This window comes from Acinonyx jubatus, chromosome B4, assembly GCF_027475565.1.
Source record: "Acinonyx jubatus isolate Ajub_Pintada_27869175 chromosome B4, VMU_Ajub_asm_v1.0, whole genome shotgun sequence".
Classification (NCBI taxonomy): Eukaryota; Metazoa; Chordata; class Mammalia; order Carnivora; family Felidae; genus Acinonyx; species Acinonyx jubatus.
This window is the reverse complement of record NC_069387.1, coordinates 25,691,171-25,711,972: the sequence shown is the minus strand read 5'-3', so window position 1 is coordinate 25,711,972 and position 20,802 is coordinate 25,691,171. Positions and strand designations below refer to the sequence as shown.

The following is a 20,802-nucleotide window of genomic DNA, read 5'->3' as shown; positions in this document are numbered from 1 at the left end:
AAGAGGAAGGTTACGGGGTCTGGAGGGAGGGGGTCTAGATAAGAAGGACGGAGTGGATACAATGGTTTTACCAGAGGCCATGTCATGCGTGGGCCTTCTATATCAGCAACTGATGCCAGTCCTCAGCGCCCCAAACCTCTTCAGAGGCCAGCCAGTATTGGAGGAAGGCACAGAGTCCACACACACCCTCCTTCAATGTCAGGATGTTGCCTAGGTCACCCAGGAAGATTCTGCAGAGAGAAAAGGTTAGCGGAAACAAAAGGGGTAGGATCTTAAAACTGCTCGCACAGTTACTCAGAGAGAGTAGGTTGATCCAGAGATGACTCCAGGGTGGCAACAATATGTGTTTTCTGACATGTGTGGATCTGTGGCTCAACAGTTAGTTGAGTTTTATTGTAGGGAAAAAAAAAAGTTACCTTTCCTGCACATGTGGATTGTGGCTATAAATTTTATGTCCCCTTCACAGGCACGGGAATAGATAATTACAAAGTCACATGGTGTGTGGTAAATTCAGGCACGATGGGAAAGCCGTGGAGACCGAGAAAGGAAACGTCTAGCTTTCCTGGGGGAAAAGAGAAATAATTCAAAGAGGGCATTACATTTCAGATGAGTTCTGCCGGATTAGCAGGCACTTGATAAGCGAGCAGTTGAGGAGCAAGTGTTCCAAGCAAAGAGGGCAACCTGTACAAGGACACAGAGCCACAAAAAGGCGAGGTGTACTTTGGGAAATGGCAAGAAATCGGGGGGTTAGATTTAAATGTTTTTAATTAAAATTTTTTTTTCAGATTATTTATTTACTTGGAGAGAGAGAGAGAGAGAGCGAGCAACAACGAGTGGAGTAGGGACTGAGAGAGAAGGAGAGAGAATTCCAAGCGGGCTCCGTGCTGTCAGCGTAGAGCCCGCCGTGTGTCTTGAACCATGAGGTCATGACCTGAGGGCGAGATCAAGAGTCGACGCTTTACCAGCTGAGTCAGTAAGGCACCCCGAGAAATATGGATGATTAGAATATGGGTTTTTCAGGGCAGTGGCAGATGATGATGGAGGCTTCCCTGGTGTTCTACGGTATTAAACACGATGATCTGCATAGAACAGAGGTAGCTAACATCTTTACCTGGACGTTATTCAGTTCCATTGGTCTCTTCAGAACAAGACTCTGGAGATGAAATGCAGAGAGAAGGACCAGGCCCCAGGAGGCCTGTGGGGAGGCTTACAGCAGCCCAGACAGAGGAGGCTGGCCTCCACCAGTGCGTGGTAGGGAGGACACAAGAGAGACTCCGGATCCGGGAAGCATTTCGAAACAGAACGGCCAGGGTTTCACAGCAGATTCCATACGGGGTATGGAGCGGGGAAGAGAAACGTGATGACTTACTCAGAGATTTCCGGTCTTAGTGGATGGTGATATCTTCACGGATGGGAACAGAAAACAGGAAAAGGAAGTTTCAGAGGATATTATAATAAGCACATTTATTCATTTAATAAGTGTTTATTGAGGATTTCCTACGTGCCAGGCACTGTGCCAAGCATGAGCGAACCAGACACAGTCTCTGCCTTTGTGAAGTTTATAGTCTAGTGTGAGCTGTTAATATTAAGCAAACATTGGTGCGAAGTTAATTCCTTATAGTTGCAAAAAGATCACAGTGAATCACCCTTGCGACAAATGTGGTCAAGGAAAAGTTCAGCAGAGCCAGGAGACTGTCTGTGAGTGAGACCTAACCTGGGGGAGGGAGGCATGGTGGTTTCCTCGAGAGAGAGAGACTTCTGAAGTGAGCTCTAAAGAAGGAGTAGAGATTTCTCTACGCAAACAGTGATGGAGTGGAGAGCATTTCAGGCCTAGGAAGAGCTGCAAAGCAGCAGGGAATTTGGCGGGATAAAGAAACTAAAGGAAGCTCAGTGAGCGAAGGAAAGGGGCCATTAGAAGAGGCTGGAGCAGCGGGACAGGTGCAGGGGGGGTGCACATAGCATCTTAGGTTATGTTGACGGCAAGGGTCCCAATCGCAATGCAATAGGAAATCATCGAAAGGTTTTCAGGAGAGAACATAGGGGTGCCTGGGTGTCTCAGTCAGGTAAGTGTCTGACTCTTGGCTTCGGCTCAGGTCATGATCTCACAGTTTGTGGGTTTGAGCTCTGCATAGGGCTCTGTGCTGACAGAGCCTGCTTGGGATTCCGTCTCCCCCCCCCCCCCCGCCCCTCCCCCACTCATGCCATCTCCCTCAAAATAAACCAGTTAATTAACAATTTTCTTAAAAAAAGAGAGAACATACAAGGATTTTCATTTATATCAACTTCTCCAGCTAAAGTGTGAAGAATGGATTAGAAGTTGAGAATGTAACAAGGTGGGACCACCCCGGAGAACAGCGTCCAGGAGGATGAGCAGGGCTCTGGAGAAGAACATGGGGTAGATGCACTGGCATGGTGAGCGCTGAATGAGCACAAAACGGGGTTGCTGGTACCGGGTGGGGACCCCAGAAGTTCAGTTTATATGTTTGTTGATTTTGACATTCCTGTGAAATGTCCAAGTAGAAATGCCCCATTAGATATTCGATTCCCGAGCCTAGATGAGTGGTCTGGGCTGGAGACATAAATGAAAAAAATACTTGGCATGTGATGTGATGGGAGCCCAGGAAAGGGATTCTGTTGCAGAGGGAGCTTGTCTTGCATGCAAAAATAGATTTGGTTTGCAACAATGTATAAGTGGTGTTGAAACCTGAGGTTAGACCAAATCGCCAAGAAGAGTGTGAGGACCAAGGACATAAGACAGAAACGAAGACAGAAGAAAATAAACGTTTAAAGGGGAAGCCAAAGGAAGCACAGCCTGAGAACAGAGTGATGAGTAATCGTCAGCGATGAGGAAGAAAATCAGGAAGGTGAAGATGAAAGGTAGAAAGAAGAGAGTTTCAGGAAGAGCAGATAAGTCAGAGCAAGATCAAAAACAAAGCTTTGGTTTTAACTTTTGAAGATCATTTAAGGCTGTAACAAAATAGGGGCGCCTTGGTGGCTCAGTCCCTTAGGAATCAGACTCTTGATTTCAGCTCAAGTCTTGATCTCAGGGTTGTAAGTTCAAGTCCCACGTTGGGCTCCACGCTAGGTGTGGAACCTACCTAAACAAAACAAAACAAGACTTTAGCAAGATAAATTTCAGGTGTGTTTTACAGTTAGAAGCCAGATCATAAGGGGTTCATTAAAATATTGAGAAGTTAGGGGGCACCTGGGTGCCTCAGTCGGTTAAGCTTCCGACTTCGGCTCAGGTCATGATCTCACAGTTCGTGGGTTTGAGCCCCGCGTCAGGCTCTGTACTGACAGCTCAGAGCCTGGAGTCTGTTTTGGATTCTGTGTCTCCCTCTCTCTCTGCCCCTCCCCTGCTCACACTCTGTCTCTGTCTCAAAAATAAATAAACATTTAAAAATAAAATAAAATAAAATAACATCTATTAATGTTATATTATATAAAAGTATAGGGGCATCTGGGTGGCTTAGTCGGCTAAGCATCTGACTTCAGCTCAGGTCATGATCTCGCAGTTCACGAATTCGAGCCCCACATCAGGCTCTGTGCTGACAGCTCAGAGCTTGGAGCCTGCTTCGAATTCTGTGTCTCCCTCTCTCTCTGTCCCTCCCCCACTTGTTCTCTCTCTCTCTCTCTCTCAAAAATAAATAAAAACATTTTACAAATTTTATTAAAAAACAAAAAATAAATAAAAGTGTATAATTATACTAAATGTTAATTTACATTTGTGTTAACATTAACACAATATTATCCCATTATACATAGTCCACATTAAAGAATCTATACATTATTTACTAACAATATACAGATTACCTACACATGCTATTACATTATTAACCCCATTTACGATCATCCCTCCTTATGTGCAGGGTTAGGTTCCAAGTTCTCCAGCGGATGCCTGAAACTGTGGATAATGCTGAACCCTATACATACTGGTTTTTCCTGTGATAAAGTTTAATTTATAAATTAGGTACAGTAAGAGATGAACAGCAACCACTAATAATAGAACAATCGAAACAATATAGTGTCATCAACCTGATGTAAATGCGGTCCTCTTCTATCTCTTCAAAAATACTGTACTTACTCACCCTTCTTCCTGTGACGATGTGGGATGATAAAATGCCTACGTGATGACATGAAGTGAGGTGGGTGACGTAGGCATCGTGATGTGGTGTTAGGCTCCTATTGACTTCTTGACAGATATATCAGAAGGATATATCAATATATCAGAAGGAAGGTCATTTTTGACCATGGGTAACTGAAACCATGCCAAGTGGGGAAGAGAAACCGCACGTAAGGAAGGGCTACTCCCTATCAACATCTGACTGATAAAATCAGCCGGTTAGTTAACATAAGTATATGTTAATGTATTCATGATAATCATTTAAATAATTTAATTGTTTCGTGGGGTTAAAATTAATATTACTGAATTTATAAGAAAAAGGAACACGACCCAATTAAGAAGGGGTAAAGAATGTGTACCTGCAGTTCACAGAAAAGGATGTACAGAGGCCAGGAGTCATGGAAAAATGCAGTCAACCTTACGGTCAGGAAATGCAACCAAAACAAAAAGAGGTGTCATTTTTCTTCCATCAGACTGACAAAAATTTGAGTTTAGTAATATCGAGTGCGATCTACAAAGAAAATTCAGGGTGCTTGACCCACAGGGAGGGCTGACATTGTTGGCAATTGGGAGAAGCCCCACGTCGCATTCTTGGAGTAATGGCTACCATGATAAGGAAGGTCATATGGAAGTCTCTGAAACAGATCCTAAGTCCCTGCTCAAAACACGAAACAAAACCAGTCTAGCAGTTTGGGGGAAAAGGCAGAGATTAGTGTTACTTTAAGGATCTTAAGCATACAGCTGTGGTGGCTCCTGTCATATCTCTAGTGAATTTATCAGACTGACCTCTGAGGACCCCTCGCAGAAGCTAGATGGATCGTGGAGAATAACTGTAGACTGTGAAAAGCTCCACCGAATAGTAGCCCCACCTGTGACTGCCATGCCAAACGTAGTATCTTGGCTAGAGTAGCTTAATACGGTTTCAGGCACACGTTCTACAGCCATTGATGTGACAAATGCCCTCTTTTTAAATTAAAAAAAATTATTTTTATTTATTTATTTATTTATTTATTTATTTATTTATTTATTTTTGAAAGAGAGAGAGAGAGAGCGAGTGGGGCGGGGGGGTGGCAGAGAGAGGGAGACAGAATCCCAAGCAGATTCTGTGCTCCCAGTGCACACGCACAGCACGACACGACACGACACGGAGCTTGAACTCACAAACCGTGAGATCATGACCTGAGCTGAAGTTAGGAGTCGGACGCTCAAGTGACTGAGCCACCCAGGTGCCCTGACACGTGCCCTCTTTTTAATCCCAATCAGAAAAGAGGATCCGAAACAGTTTGTAATTACGTGGATTTATATACTATATGTTTGTTTGTTTCAAGTTTATTTATTTATTTTGAGAGAGAGAGAGAGAGAGGACAGCCAGGGAGCAGCAGAAAGGGAGAGAGAACCTCAAGTAGGCTCCACACTGACAGCACCAGGCGCAAACCCACGAACCAAGAGATCATGACCTGAGCTGAAACCAAGAGCCAGATGCTCAGCTGACTAAGACACCCAGGTGCCCCGTAATATATGTTTGTGCAATAAATAGACAATGCATATTACAGATTTTTCCTAGGGCTAATTTAATGCACCCACTGGCTGTCATAATATAATCAGGAGGGATGTGGATTCCAGGGACATCCTGTAGAGCATAAAACTAATCTTTTACATTGATGACGTCTGCTTGGGCAGGATAAACAAGAGGTTCGAGCGCCAGGAGGCCTTGGTAAGACACATGTGCACCACAGGGCAGGGGATAACCTCTAGGAAGATTTATGGACCTGCCACTTTGGTAAAGACGTTGGGTGTGCAAGGGCTGGGGTGGACCAGGACATCCCTTATTAAAAGACTGGATCTTGCGTCTCTTACAACAAAGAAGACAGTACTACCACCCCGGATAGGCCTGTTCACATTCCACACCCGGGCACGTGGCTCCAGGTCACGTACTGAGTCACTGAGAAGACCGGCAGCCTGGAGGGATTCCCCTTCAGCAGAAAAGGGTTCCGCAGCAGGTCCCCTCTGCCCCCATTTGGACCATTCAACACGGCAGACTTGATGATGTGGGAAAGGTCAGTGGTGGGAAAAGATTCTACGTGGAGTTTATGGCAAGCTCAGGACGAATAATAGCCCTTTTGTCTTTCTTGAAATAATCTCTGGTGTGTTACTGAGCCCCGGTAAAGACAGAATGCTTTACCATGAAGCATCAGGTGGCCATGTGTCTGAAACCGCTCGCCATGAGCTGAGTTGTCTTGAACCCGCCAATCATAAAGACGGGGGGCCAGAGGCAGCGCGTGATAAGGTGGAAAGGCTGTGATGGGAGCCTGAGCAGGACACGCAGATGCACGAGAAGTTAGCCCAGACTCCCCTTTTCCACGTGACAGTTGTACCAGTTTGCTATATGGCCACGACTCACATGTTTGGCCATATAGCAAAGGAAGAGGTGCTGAAAGGGGAAGAAGACCCTGAACTTGACCTGTGGATGGGTTGGGTTGGCTACATGCCCACGGTGAATGGATAAAACGGATAGCGGATGCATCGCAGTTACATTCAACCTTCAAAGAGTCTGGAGAGAAAAATCTCTCCAGTGGGTTGAGCTTTGAGTAATTGCTTGATCACCCACTTTTCACAGACAGAAAAGGTGGCGTAAGGTGAGAATTTACATGAGCTCTTGGTAGCAGTGAGTAGACTGGGTTGGCTGGTCAAGAGCCTGACAGGAAAGGACTGAAAGGATGATGACAAAGAGGTCTGGAGTGGAGGCCTATGAGAGGGCATTCAAGGTAGACATGACGATCTTTGTATGTGTCCTTACAGCCATCCCATTAAGAGGTGGGGTCTTATCTCTCTCTGTCTTTTCATTTTTTTTTATTAAGAATTTTTTAAAGTTTATTTTTTTTTGAGAGAGAGAGAGAGAGACAGAGTGCTAGCAGGGGAGGGGCAGAGAAAGAGAAAGAGAGACACAGAATCGGAAGCAAGCTCCAGGCTCTGAGCTGTCAGCACAAAGCCGGATGTGGGGCTCAAACCCACAAGTTGTGAGATCATCACCTGAGCTGAAGTCGGGTGGTTAACTGACCGAGCCACCCAGGCACCCCTGTCTCTCTTAAATCACGGCAGGGCCATGCAACTTTGGCCAATGCAGCAATAGCAAAAGCATAGACTTCAAAAGTGCCTGGACATTGGGACTTGCCCTCTGTTGCTTCCAGGAACTCCTCTTCCACTACATGCCCTAGCTTGTAGTGCCCTCCCTGATCCTGGAGGATCAGAAAGCATGGAGAGAGGCTGTGCATCCTAGTTTCGCAGCCAATGTCCACATGCATGAGCGAGCCTCACTGACATGACATGGGGCAGAAGCCAGCCACCTAGCTGAGGCCCACTCAAATCACCAACCCGTCGAATCAAGAGCAAATAAATGTTCATTGTTTGAAACCATTAAATGGAAGGGTAGTTTGTCATGCAACAAAGGCTAACTGATAATATAGCTTTCTAGGCTTTGCTCTTAATCTGTTAATAGGATTTAAAGGAACTTTGCTGAAAACTGGCTTCAGAGACTTGTTTCTGATTCAGGAAAGTCAGGTGTGAGGTACAGAATGGATTAATGCCTTTACCTACCTCGCTTTGCGAGGACATTAAGCCCCTTGCCTCAGCCTTAGAGGTGGAAGTCTGCAGGGGAAAATGATTTAAGGAAGGAATTTAAAGGAAAAACACATTAGCCTAATATTTTCAAAATATTATTCCTATTACTGAAGTTGGCGGGAAGCCAGCGAAACAGTTACTCTTTTGCTCTGTTGGTGGTGGAATAGATTATACAGACATCTTGGAAGGCAAATGGTGATATCAACACAAAATTAACATGAACCTACTGTTTATCTAAATGATTCCATTTCTTTGTATCAGTTCTGGATACTAAGAAATGCTGAAATGCTGTCTACAAAGAGACATGCACAAAGGTGTTAACTGACACATTTTAATAGCAAAAAATTAAAAACAGGAAAACAGCATTGCAAAGATATGTCTGTGTTGTGAAACATTATGTAGTAGCTAAAAAGAATGAGGCCAAGCTATGAACTGGCTAGGAAAGATCTCCAAGATATATTCTTTTTTAATTTTTTTTTTTAACGTTTATTCATTTTTGAGAGATGGAGGGAGACAGGGCATGAGCGGGGAAGGGGCAGAGAGAGGGAGACACAGAATCTGAAACAGGCTCCAGGCTCTGAGCGCTCAGCACAGAGCCTGATGCGGGGCTCGAACTCACGGACTGCGAGATCACGACCTGAGCTGAAGTCGGATGCCTAACCGACTGAGCCACCCAGGCGCCCCTAAGTTTTTAAATTTATTTTGAGAGACAGAAAGAGAGCTCGAGAGGAGGAGGGGCAGAGAAAGAGGGAGAGAGAATCCCAAGCAGGTTCTTCACTGTCAGCACAGAGCCTGCTATGGGGCTCAATCTCACGAACCGTTAGATCATGACCTGAGCCAAAATCAAGAGTCAGACACTTAACCAACTGAGCCACCCAGGCTCCAAGATATATTCTCTTTTTATTAAAAAAAAATTCTTTTAATGTTTATGTTTGAGAGAGAGAGAGAGAGAGAGCATGAGCAGGAGAGGGGCAGAGAAAGAGAGGGAGACACAGAATCTAAAGCTGGCTCCAGGCTCCGAGCTGTCAGCACAGAGCCTGACGCAGGGCTGAAACTCATGAACTGCGAGATCATGACTTGAGCCAAAGTCGGACGCTTAACTGACTGAGCCACCCAGACGCCCCCGCCCCCAAGCTTACCTTTGAATATGCTTTTCATTCCAAGAAACTGCAGGTGATCATTTGAAAAAGTGCTTACCGCTCCAAGCCACAGACTGGCAGTATTCCATTGTCCACAGCCTTCGAATATAACCACATCAAATACCTAATCCTAGAGCCCCATCCTGTGGGACTGTTTCCTAAAACCATTTCTGGGCACAATATTCCAGCAGTGAGGGTTCAGTCAAGAACAGAGAAATCATTCAGGTGGCTTAAACTGGAAAACATTTAATTGAAGGGATTTGGGGCTCACACAACTGTTGAAAGGACAGGGGAAGCAAAAAGTTGGGAAAGGCAATATTAACACTTGGGAAATCAGGACCATCAGGGATCACAGGAAAATGCCAGCGACGCTCTCAGCTGCCGGCAGTACCCAAGCAGGCAACTCACAGAAGGATGTCCAGAAACCGTGTTTGCCCACGAGCTGTCCCTGTTTCTAAGGCAATAATGGCCTCTGCTTCTCTTCTACCTTCCAAATATCAAGCAAGAGCCTGGCATTCATGGAAGCTAAACTGGAAATATGCTGGCAAGGGAGCCTGGGAAGTAGTTTCCAGATTTCCAGCCCCTGCATTGCAGGAAAAAAAGAAAGAAAGAAAGGAAGGAAGGAAGGAAGGAAGGAAGGAAGGAAGGAAGGAAGGAAGGAAGGAAGGGATGGGAAAGGGGCACCTGGGTAGCTCAGTCCATTGAGCATCTGACTTCAGCTCAGGTCTTGATCTCATGGTTCATGAGTTCGAGCCCTGCATCAGGCTCTCTGCTGTCAGTGCAGAGCCTGCTTCGGAATCTCTGTCCCTCTCTCTCTCTCTGCCCCTCCTCTGCTTGAGTGCTCACTCTCAAAAATAAATAAACATTTAAAAGAAAATAAAATGAAAAATAATAAAGAAAGAAAGAAAGAAAGAAAGAAAGAAAGAAAAAGAAAGAAAGAAAGAAAGGGACAGGAAGGGCGCTGAGATAAACCAAGCTGTGGGGGAAAAATGGCTGTAGAACAATACGCACAGAATAATGCCATTCTTGGGAGAATGAACCCTTCACAAAATAAATCTATATTCTATGGTGAGTAAAATGCACAGACAGAGTTCTAGCAGGAAACACCAAACTGATTACTAGTGGTGACTTTGTTGCTGGTGGGTATGGGTGAGTCATAGGCGGGCTTGAACTTGTTTCAAAGTTTTGACATTTTTTTACAGGAAGAATATACATTCAGATAAATGGAATAGAATGGGACGGAGGGATACAAGGTAAAGATTTGAGAAGCGTCAGATTAAGAAAAGTTTCTTTAATTTTTTAAAAGAATGAAGAATCTTATACATGTACAATCTTATACATATATACACATATACGTATATATACATATATATACATATATACATGTGTGTATATATACGTATATATACATATATACACATATACATATATATACATATATACATGTGTGTATATATACGTATATATACACATATACGTATATATACGTATATGTGTATAGATACACATAAGATTCTTCATTCTTTATATCTATATCTATATCTATATCTATCTATATCTATATCTATATATCTATATCATGTATAGACTAAGGGAAGGAGCCAAAGTTTCGAGAGAGTTTAGACATAAAGAGGAATTGACTGGTGGAGCAAGCTCTTGGTGGAGTCCAAAGAGGATGCGTTCTAGTTCAAGGTGAGGATCTCAGCCAAGGAGACTGAAGATGCAGAAGTCAGTGCAGGTGCTGTTGCCAGGAAATGGGTGGTAAAAGGGACAAAAACTGAGACACTGAGCTTGATGGCCAGTGATTTCTCAGTGGAGTGTAAGGTCAAGGCCCCCAAGTGATGTACATGGGCTGCGGGCAGTTATGGCCACTATCTGGGGTAGTAGCGTCACCTGACCCGGGATCTGCTAACGATGCCGAAGTACGCTTCAGGGTGTGCCGGTCCCAGGTCACCGGGTGGAGTGCTCTGAGTTAAGAGTTTCAGTCATGGTGTTTCTGAGAATTGGTAACCCCTCCCATGACATCACTATTTAGAGCAAGCTTTCTCAACCTCAGTATTAACACTGGGATTGGAGAATTTGCTGTGGGCGCTTTCCTGTGTGTGTAGGATGCTTAGTAGGGTCCCTGGTCAATACCCACTAGATACCAGTAGCCCCTCCCCCCCCCACCAACATGCTAGTTATGACAACAAAAATATCTCCAGACGTTTCCAAATATCCCTTGGGGGAAGGAGCAAAATCTCCTCTGGTTGGGAACTACTGATTTGTAGTTCAGTGACCACACTCCAGGGCTGGGTCTCAGGAATGTGCAAGCTGGTCTGTTCCCGGGAATGGTCTGCCCTGCCTGCCTTTGTGGAGGGCGGGAAAGCCTTTGGCATTTGGGCAAGGTGTTCACAGGGAAGCCACGCCCAGACTCTCAGTGCTGTTCGGACCACAGGGGCCAACCAGCTTTCGCCACAGGTGTCTTCCCCATCAAAGCCGAGAGTTACTCACTTAGCCAATCCTTCTCTTGAGTAATTTCTCACTGTCACCACCTTGAAGAAAAGGAAAAGAAAATTAAGTCAAAGGCATGTATCACAATGGTCATCAAATCAGGTCACAAAAGATTCCTTTTTCCTTTCTAGAACCTTCCTGTTCCCCCCCGCCCCCCCCTCCTCATTTATGGAGAATGTTTTGACACCCCACTGCTTTCCAGGCATGATGTCAGGGACTGGCTACTCAAATCTAAAGTACGGGTGCCTTTTGTTGAGCTCATCTCAAAGAAAGAATGACAGAAAGGGTGATAAATGTTAATGGACTGCCACACCTAGTATTTCAAAAGTGCACCAGGGAGGAGTCAGGGAGGTTCTCGGCAGGGCGGTGGGGGGCGGTGGTGGTGATAATTTGGTTAACTCCTGAAGGGTGCCCACTTGTTCAGACAGCCAGCACAGGACGTGGATCTCGGGGACGAGAACGGATTATTCAAAGACAGCGAGGCATGACCACGTGTGGTGTTTGGAAGGCTTCAAGAAGGTAGACGCGGCTGAAGTACAGTGAGGAGAGAGAGAGACTTAACCGGGGAGCAGATTAGGAAGGCCCCGGCCAGCTGCGGTAAGAAATTTGGGCTTTTCCTGTACGTTCGACTGTTTTAGGCATGGGAGTTCCCCAGTTACCAGGTCCTGGGCTGATCTTGACTTCTCTGGGTGGTCCACCCTTTCTTCCTCCCTTTTGGTCCAAGACCCGACCCTTTAGCTTCAGGTAAATACTACCCAGCCCTCCATTTGATCTCCCCCAGAGAAATGTCTCCACAATCGTACTTTCCTTTCTGTTTTTACCTCCGTAAAGCAGACTCCATAATTTCCATCAATCCACCTCTTAGAATCTTCACAACTCAGTTACCCTCTGCTTTCTGCTTTTCACAATCCACAGGCCCCCCAAACCTCCTAGTTTTTAACCCAAATTCATTTCCCTCTCCCCACCAAAGTAACCAGAAAACCTTCCTTACGCCTACTAGGATATCACATTTAGAAGGTGTTAAAGATTCAAAGCCCCAGTTTCTGGGCACGATTCTTTTAATAAAGTTTCCTTCTCCTGGTGTGTATTTAAAAAAATGGATTCCTTAACCCTGAAGCTACCTCCAAAGAGCGAATACATGCTCACGCCATTGCCAGAGAATTCTTCGGTAGCATTGTATAGCAGCTGGCTGAGAGCAAGATGCTGTAGGAAGTGGGCAGGTTCAGAGATGCCAGAGTGCAGGGAGAAAGGGAAAGGGGGAGAGAGAGAAGGCCATGGAGGCCGACTTTCCCCACATCATAATCTGCCTGGGCCTGGCTCGTTGCAAGACTTTCTTTCCTTTAAGAAACACTGATGCGGGGGTGAGACGCAGATCCATATTCTCATTCTGAACCCTGAACCCCGCGTGTGCCACTCTGTTTATCCACCATCAGTACCACAAAGGCATACCCCACTGGTGTTCCAGCTTGTGAGGACGGTGGGAGTGTTGCAGAGAACAGGGTTGGGGATGCAAGAGGGGAAAAATGGCGTTTTATAGCCTTTGATAACTTGCAGCCTGATTTCTGAGGTCTTTCCCTTTATAGTTTCCCTGTAATTTTTATTTTTATACTTCCTTCCTTTCCTCAAAATGAAAGGGATTGGAGGAACGAGGCAGTTGAGAGGAAGCTGGATTTCGGAAGAAGAGTCGGCAAATAGGTAAGTTTCTTTTTTGATACGAAAGTTTCTAAAATGTTATTAGTGGGGCGCCTGGCTGGCTCAGTTGGTTGAGCACCCGACTCTTGATTTCGGCTCAGGTCATGATCCCGGGATTGTGGGATCGAGTCCTGCACTGGGCTCTGTGCCGAGTGTGGACCCTGCTTGGGAGTCTCTGTTCTCGCTCTCGCTCTCTTGCTCTCCCTGTGCCCCTCCCCCCATAAAAAATACAAAAATAAACTGTTATTAGTAATTAGTACATCTTCGTACTTACTTGTACTTCCCAACTTCCATAATAATAATAAAGAAAAAAACCATGGAGTGGACAGAAAGATGCATCCTAAATTATAAGGTAATGAAAGCAAAATTAGGGAGGGTCAAAAGCTGAGAAAGAATTCTAAAAAGGTATCAATGCTTTTGTTTCTTTCTCTGTTCTCCAGTGATATAGCTGAATCCGGGGACCCATGAAAAATCTGGGTAGGCTTTCACATCTCCCCCTTGGAGGTTATCTCCCCACTACTGGAGATAACAGTATAGGCCTTGCTGGGTTGGTTCCAGAAAGACAGGGTGGAGGACAGACCAGGTATCCGTGGAGGGCTGTTCCCCAAGGAGATCAGGGAAATCTCACTTGCCCTCCAGGTTGTCCCTGGCCTTCCAGTCTGCCCTGATCCCCTCCTCTCACCCTCCACTCTGCCCTGACCCCCTCCCCCTCCCTCACCTGGGGATACCCAGCCTCTCCACTCACTCTTATCTTTCCAAGGGTAATTCTCTAATAATTTCTATCCCTTTGTGTTTTGATCAGCATTCTAACAGAATTCCTTGAGTTGATTTTTGAATTTTTCTCTCCCCAAAATGTTCATGATATTATTCATTCTTTTGTTTGAGGTTTTTTTGTTTTTGTTTTTAAATTCAGAAATGCAAAGAAGTTACAAAGGAAACAGATAATGGATTCATCTAAATAGAATTTTGAAACTTCCCACTGTCAATTACCCCAATTCAAAAAAATTAGGTGGCTCAGTCAGTTAAGCTTCCGACTTCAGCCCAGGTCATGATCTTGCAGGTTTCTGAGTTGGACCCCTGCATGGCGCTCTGTGCTGACAGCTCAGAGCCTGGAGACTGCTTCGGATTCTGTGTCTCCCTCTCTCTCTTAGCCCCTGCCCTGCTCGCGCTGTCTCTCTGTCTCTCAAAAAATAAAAATAAACACCAAAAAACATTATTAGATCAATGGATACACTAGAAAAATGTATTTGCTATATGCCAGAGTGAAAAGATAGATATATAATACTCATTAGTCATATATATAATTAGTGACTTACAAGTATTAGTAAATAGTATATATTAAAGTACGTTAAGGGGGTGCCTGGCTGGCTCAGTCGGTTAAGCGTTCGACTTCGACTCAGGTCATGATCTCACAGTTCGTGGGTTCAAGCCCTGCATCAGGCTCTGTGCTGACAGCTTACAGCCCAGATCCTGCTTCGGTTTCTATGTCTCCCTCTCTCTCTGCCCCTCGCCTGTTCACGCTCTCTCTCTCTCTCTCTTATAAATAAACAAACATTAATAAAGTACATTAAACTGTAAGCAGTAAGAGAATATAGCTGAACAGGAGCAAAAAAAGGGATTTAATAGGCAATTCATAAAGGCAGTGCTAAATCATAATGATGAACCATACTAATAATCATAGACACATCCACTGAGACCACTAAAAAAATGTTGAGGAAACTGGCATTCTCTTATATATTGGTAGAGGGAGGATCAAATAGTAACATTTTCTGGAAGGCAATTCAGTGTACAAACTCTTTGATCCAACAGTCCCAACCCCTGAACATAATCAAGGATGTATGTGCAAGAATGGGTGTTTGTATTCATCAAGTTTAAAAAGGAAAAAACCTTAATGTCTAACCTTTAGAAACTGGTTTCAACTGCAATTTATAACAATAATTTGTAAGTTTGTAAGTTATACTTTACAATTTAAAAATCTTGCAGAAGAACGCAGCCCTTGAGGAAATGTTCAAAATAAAGCACTAAGCATAAATGCATTTTTTAAATAGATACTTTTACATATGTGTACAAAAACTAGGGGGTGCCTGGGTGGCTCAGTCAGTTGAGCCTCTGACTCTTGATTTAGGCTCAGGTCATGACCTCAGAGTTTTGTGACTTTGAGCCCGGAGCACAGGCTCTGTGCTGGGCAGTGTGGAGCCTGCTTGGGATTCTCCCTCTCTCTCTGCCCCTCCCCTGCTTGCGCTGTCTCTGTCTCTCTCAAAATAAAAAAATAAACTTAAAAAAAAAAATACTGGAAGAACATGCAGTTCACCCAAAATTAATACTGATTATCTCTGGGCATAAGATTAAAGACGTTTTTAGTTTTTGACTTTGTGCTTTTCTATTATTTTCTGACTTTTCTAAAATTGTTTCAATTATGTATTACTTTTGTAATCGGGAAAGGAACGGGGGGGGCCCAAGTGGGTCAGTTGGTTAAGAGTCCGACTTTGGCTCAGGTCATGATCTCACAGTTCGTGAGACAGAGCCCCACATTGGGGTCTCTGCTGCCAGCATGGGCCTGCTTTGGATCCTCTGTCTCTCTCTAAAAAATAAATAAACACTAAAAAAGAAAGAAAAAGAAAGAAAGAAGAAAGAAAGAAGGAAAGAAAGAAAGAAGGAAAGAAAGAAAGAAAGGAAGGAAGAAGGAAGGAAGGAAGGAAGGAAGGAAGGAAGGAAGGAAGGAAGGAAGGAAGAAAAAAAAAGAAGAAAAGGAATGATACACACACACATATAAATATATATTTTTTAAGCAAGGGAAAGCTGGCTTTGGCATAGAGAGGTGGAATGTTCTTGGAGAGTTAAAACCAAGTGGACCCTAGGGCCAGTTAGACATGAATACATGGCCTTACTTTTACTGGAAGTACGACTTACTCATACTAGAAGTGAGCCAGTTACTAACCCCATTTGTCTCACTTTTGTCCTGTCAAAATGGGGATAATAATGACTTTCATTGGGTTGTTATAAGAACTAAATGAGCCACTTCATTCAAAGCACTTAGAATAGTGCCTGGCCCAGCGCCAATGCTCAATAAATGGTAGTAACATTAATTAATGATGCTTTGTGGGAAAAATTTATACTTAATTTATACCAGGATAAATTTCAAAGAGATTAAATTAAATGTTATAACGGGAAAACATAAAAATTAAGGAAATATGGAGCTGAGGTAGGTTGAATGCCTCATATGATATCCCGAAACCCAAGAAAAAGGATAGATATATTTGTCTGCATACAATCTTTTTTACAAGATTTTTTTTTAACTTTATTTATTTATTTTGAAAGAGAGAGAGACAGAAAGAGAATCAGTGGGGGAAGGGCAGAGAGAGAGGGAGAGAGAGAGAATCCCAAGCAGGCTCCACACAGTCAGCCCAGAGCCTGACGCAGGGCTTGAACTCACAAACTGCGAGATCACGACCTGAGCCGACATCAAGCGTCAGATGCTTAACCGACTGAGCCACCCAGGCACCCCTACATACCATGTTCGATACGGAAAAAACTCATAATAAAGAAATGACAACATGGAAAAAATATTTGTAATAGATAAGAGACAAAGGGTTATTCTCTCTGCCATATAAAGAGATCTTCCAAATGGCTACCTGCCTAAATCTATCTTCCAGAATGATCTCTCTAATGCTAAATGACCACCTCATGGCCCTACTTATAAACCTGTGACAACACCTTAAAACCTACAAAATAAAACCCAAATGGCTTAGCATGGCACATGCCGTCTTCTGCAAGGTGGCCCCTCCCTCCTGCCTAAGCATCACCTGCCTTACATTCAATGTTGCAATAGTACTAAACTACTAGTACTTTCTGCACGCTCTGTGCTATCTCATGCCACTGCACCTTCTCATTCCTTCCACCAGAGTACCCTTTCCCAGCTTCCTTATACCACCTCCTATGCTAGGCTGAATGGGGACCCCCAAAGATGTTCAGCTTCTAGGACCTTGCAGCTTTAATTAAATCACAGATTGTGGCATGGGGAGATTATCCTGGATTATCTGGCGGTCACTAAATGCAATCACGCAAGAGGGGAGTAGAAGATTTGACCACACAGGAGAAAAGGTGATGTGACGATCAGACTGAGCAAGGTTTGAAGATGCTACAAAGCTGTCCTTGGCAATGGTGGAAGGGGCCATGAGCCAAGAAATGAGAGAAATAAAGTTCTAGAAGCTGGCAGTGGCAACATATGGATTCTCCCCAGGGCAGCCTTCTCAAAATCGTGGTTTTGACCCAGTGTTTCCCGGGTCTGACTCCCAGAACTGTAAGAGAATAAGTATGTATCACTTTAAGCTGACAGCTTTGTGGTTATTTGTTACGGCAGCCATGGAAAACTGCCTACCCCTCCCTCCCCTTACCCCTGTTGGGGCTGAGTGCCATTTCTCCTTGCACCCATCACATCCACTGCATCTTTCCACTACATTGTAGGAATTGCATATTTCTCATCTCCCAACTAAGGCATATGCTTCTGGAAGGCAGGGACCATGTATTGTTTCCCTTTATATCTTTGGCAACTAGCCCAGTGCCTGGGGCATAACAGACACCTTGTAAAGATTTATTGAGTTGAACTCCCCGACAGGCTGAAAAGCAGGGCAAGGGGAGCACCGAGATGGGAAAAATCCACTTTTAGGTCAAGAAGTTATTCCTCCTATGATCACCGTTTTCATTGCTCTAGGAAGGGGGGAACCCAGCAGAGCCGAACAGGTTGTATGGGAAATAGCACTCAAATTATAAACAACCAGAGTGCAGGACCTCTCCAGTGGAAAAAGAAAACTGTCCCAGAGGAAGATGATTACTTGAATGCATTTTGGTAGTGGGGCGCCTGGGTGCTTCGGTCAGGTCACAGTCTCCGGGTTTGTGAGATTGAGACCTGTGACGGGCTCTGTGATGACAGCTCGGAACCCGGAAGCTGCTTGGGATTCTCTGTCGCCCTCTCTCTCTACCCCTCCCTTGCTCTCTCTCTCAAAAATAAATAAATAAACATTTTTAAAACATTGCATTTTGGTATGGCATTTTATAGGGAGCAATATTCCCAGGACAGCATTGGAATGTCACTGCTAGTCTATACCAACTGTGATTTTTCAGAAATTGCATCAGCACAGGTGGAAATTTTTCTGCAAATGGCATATAGTAAGGACTCTGAATCCGGGCAGTAACATCCTCACACATATTTGCTAAGGAACGTGCAAACAAGATCAGCAGAACTTGGAAAAAGCGGGGAAAGGATTTCAGTCTAGAGGAAAAACTGTTCTCCTGGCCACACTGATTAAGGGTTTCCAGCAGCTCCCTAGTAAGGCAGAATTGGAAAGGTCTGTCTGAGTCCTGTTGAGGGCTAGATATAGTTAGATTGTGCTTCTTGTAGAGTAAAAACTATATCAATTGTTATTACAAAATGTAATGTAAGAATGAGTTACAATCAACCCGTCTTTTGTTGCCTTTATAAATTCTAGACTTAATGAACACTCTAAAATACATTATTGATTACCTGGCCTGGACAGATCCTGACTCCTGTTGCCATCAGGAATCTGGTGATCCCGGTGAGTAAAATAAAGTAAGCAACTCCCTTTCCAGAAGGCACTTTCACGAGGCCATGCTCTGCCTGAGTGGGTTCCATGTTGTCAATATAGACCTCACGAGAGCTAGATAATTCTGTGTGTTGTGACCCAAATCATAACTGACCGTGTTAAAAGGCAAATGTGCAAATAATGAAAAAAATTCTGAACATAATACAATTGCTCAGACGAACTGAGAAAATCTGGCATTACAAAAATTAAAGGAAAGGGGGTGCCTGGGTGGCTCGGTTGGTTAAGCGTCCATCCGACTCTTGGTTTCGGCTCAGGATATGATCTCGTGGTTTCGGGAGTTCGAGCCCCACATCAGGCTCCGTGCTGACAGTGCGGAGCCTGCTTGGGATTCTGTGTCTCCCTCTCTCTCTCTGTCTCTCCCCCACTCGCACTGTCTCTGTCTCTCTCAAAATAAACAAATAAAAAACGAAAACAAGAACAAAAGTTAAAGGAAAGGACAATACTAATAAAGTTCAGCTCTGATCACCATGCCACAGCGTGTCAATCAGGACTCGGTGTTGACACTTCTTCTTCCCCCGGGGGCCGCCTTCTCACGTGACACAGCCTCTTGCCACCCACCACTTCTCTGGTGGAAACCAAATCCAAGTTCACCCTCTCTAAGAAGCGTACTGCCCTTCAGTGGTTTAGGACCATAAACACCCATCGCAGAAACAGGACTGGTAACGATGCCCAGTGCTGCACAGACTTAAAAAAACAAAACCAAAAAAAAAAAAAAAAAAAAAACCCAATTATTCAAGTAGACGTGGAAAACCAGAAGAAAATTATGCTAATCCTTTCATTAAGAGTTCGTGTTTACAAATAGGAAGCCCCTGCTGCAGACTTGGTGAGCTCTCTAAGGTGCCTAATGTGCTGTAGGCGCTCAACAGAAATTAAATTAACATATCAAGACGTTGAAGGGAAAAATGCATTTTTTTAGACATAAGCGAACACAGCTGTGTTTGGGGTCTGTTGACTGTCTCAAGTTATTTTGAAAGTGTTTTGTTTTGGTAACACATTTGGCAAGTTCTCTTCCCCTTCATTTTTATACCCATGTATATTTAAGGGAGAATATAACCCATATGTTCCTGATTCAATTATACTTGACTCATCCCAGGATGGCTTTGTAAAAGCAATTTGAATGCCAAGAGCCTTGCAAGTTTCCTAACAAACTCTGAGGCTTTTGTGTTTTTGCAAGAACTCAGAAATTTACTTTTGTTCGTGCAAACGTCTGAGGCTTATTTTTTTTTATTTTTTTAAAGGAAACACGTGGAGTTTCACTGATCGCTGCATTAGTGTACTTACTTACTTAGTTACAGCCTGGGATGACGAGTGGCAAAATGATGATGTGTGCACGAAATGTTGATTGTTTGGTATTCTTGTTACGTAACTGTCCAGAAGAGACATCGGCCTTGAAATTAGATCACTGCAGGAATTCTTAGCGAAGCTCTTGAAAGCTCTCTTCTTGGTCCAATTCGATGAAAAATGCTGAGCGTTGAGGAAGTACAGATTGCTTTGCTCTGATACCAGACAAGTCCGGGAACGTCTGGCCATCCCAAATGAATGGCCTCACCTGTTCCCCCTTCCAGTTGACAAGGGGGAACTTCAGGCATCGTGGCTGATTATTGGACTAAGTGGGCACTTAGCCCAAAGGGAGCCTGCCAGAGTCTCTCTCCTGTTGACAGTCTGAATTTAGAGAATGAGAAAGAGAGCAAGAGAGAGAGAGAAGGAGGGAGAAAAAGAGGAGGGGGAAACGCAGCAGGAAGATAAAAAGAAGGAGAACAGAGAGATTGGTTTAGTCTATTTGTGTGGCTTGTGTCTCTGTATCAGACAAACTCAAGGGCCTAGCGTGGGCATTTGACACAACAGGGTGTGCACAGAGTAAGTCAAGAAGCTAGCGTACAAAACCAGATGAACCAGAAAATCGGTGTATATATTTAACAAGCAGTGTATTCTAGGATCTGAGAAATTCAGTATGCTATATTATACTCTGATAGATGGAAGCAACAGAGATACTACTCTTGTCTTAAGGGAGTAGGAAGAAAAGATGGTCCACATTAATTGTGTTCAACATACAGGATAGACTTTGTCCCCAAAGTCTATCGGCATCCTGGTGTGTCGATGTGTTTGCCACCCTGGA

At 44.2% G+C, this 20,802-nt stretch overlaps 1 long non-coding RNA gene across 1 annotated transcript; it reads left to right on the top strand.

The window, feature by feature from the left end:
• Positions 1-10,508: 10,508 nt before the first annotated feature.
• On the top strand, positions 10,509-19,307 carry LOC113603731 (uncharacterized). Its single transcript, XR_008288957.1, has 4 exons — positions 10,509-10,572; positions 11,798-11,970; positions 13,008-13,068; positions 18,552-19,307. It is a non-coding gene; the product is annotated as an uncharacterized LOC113603731 (long non-coding RNA).
• Positions 19,308-20,802: the final 1,495 nt, after the last annotated feature.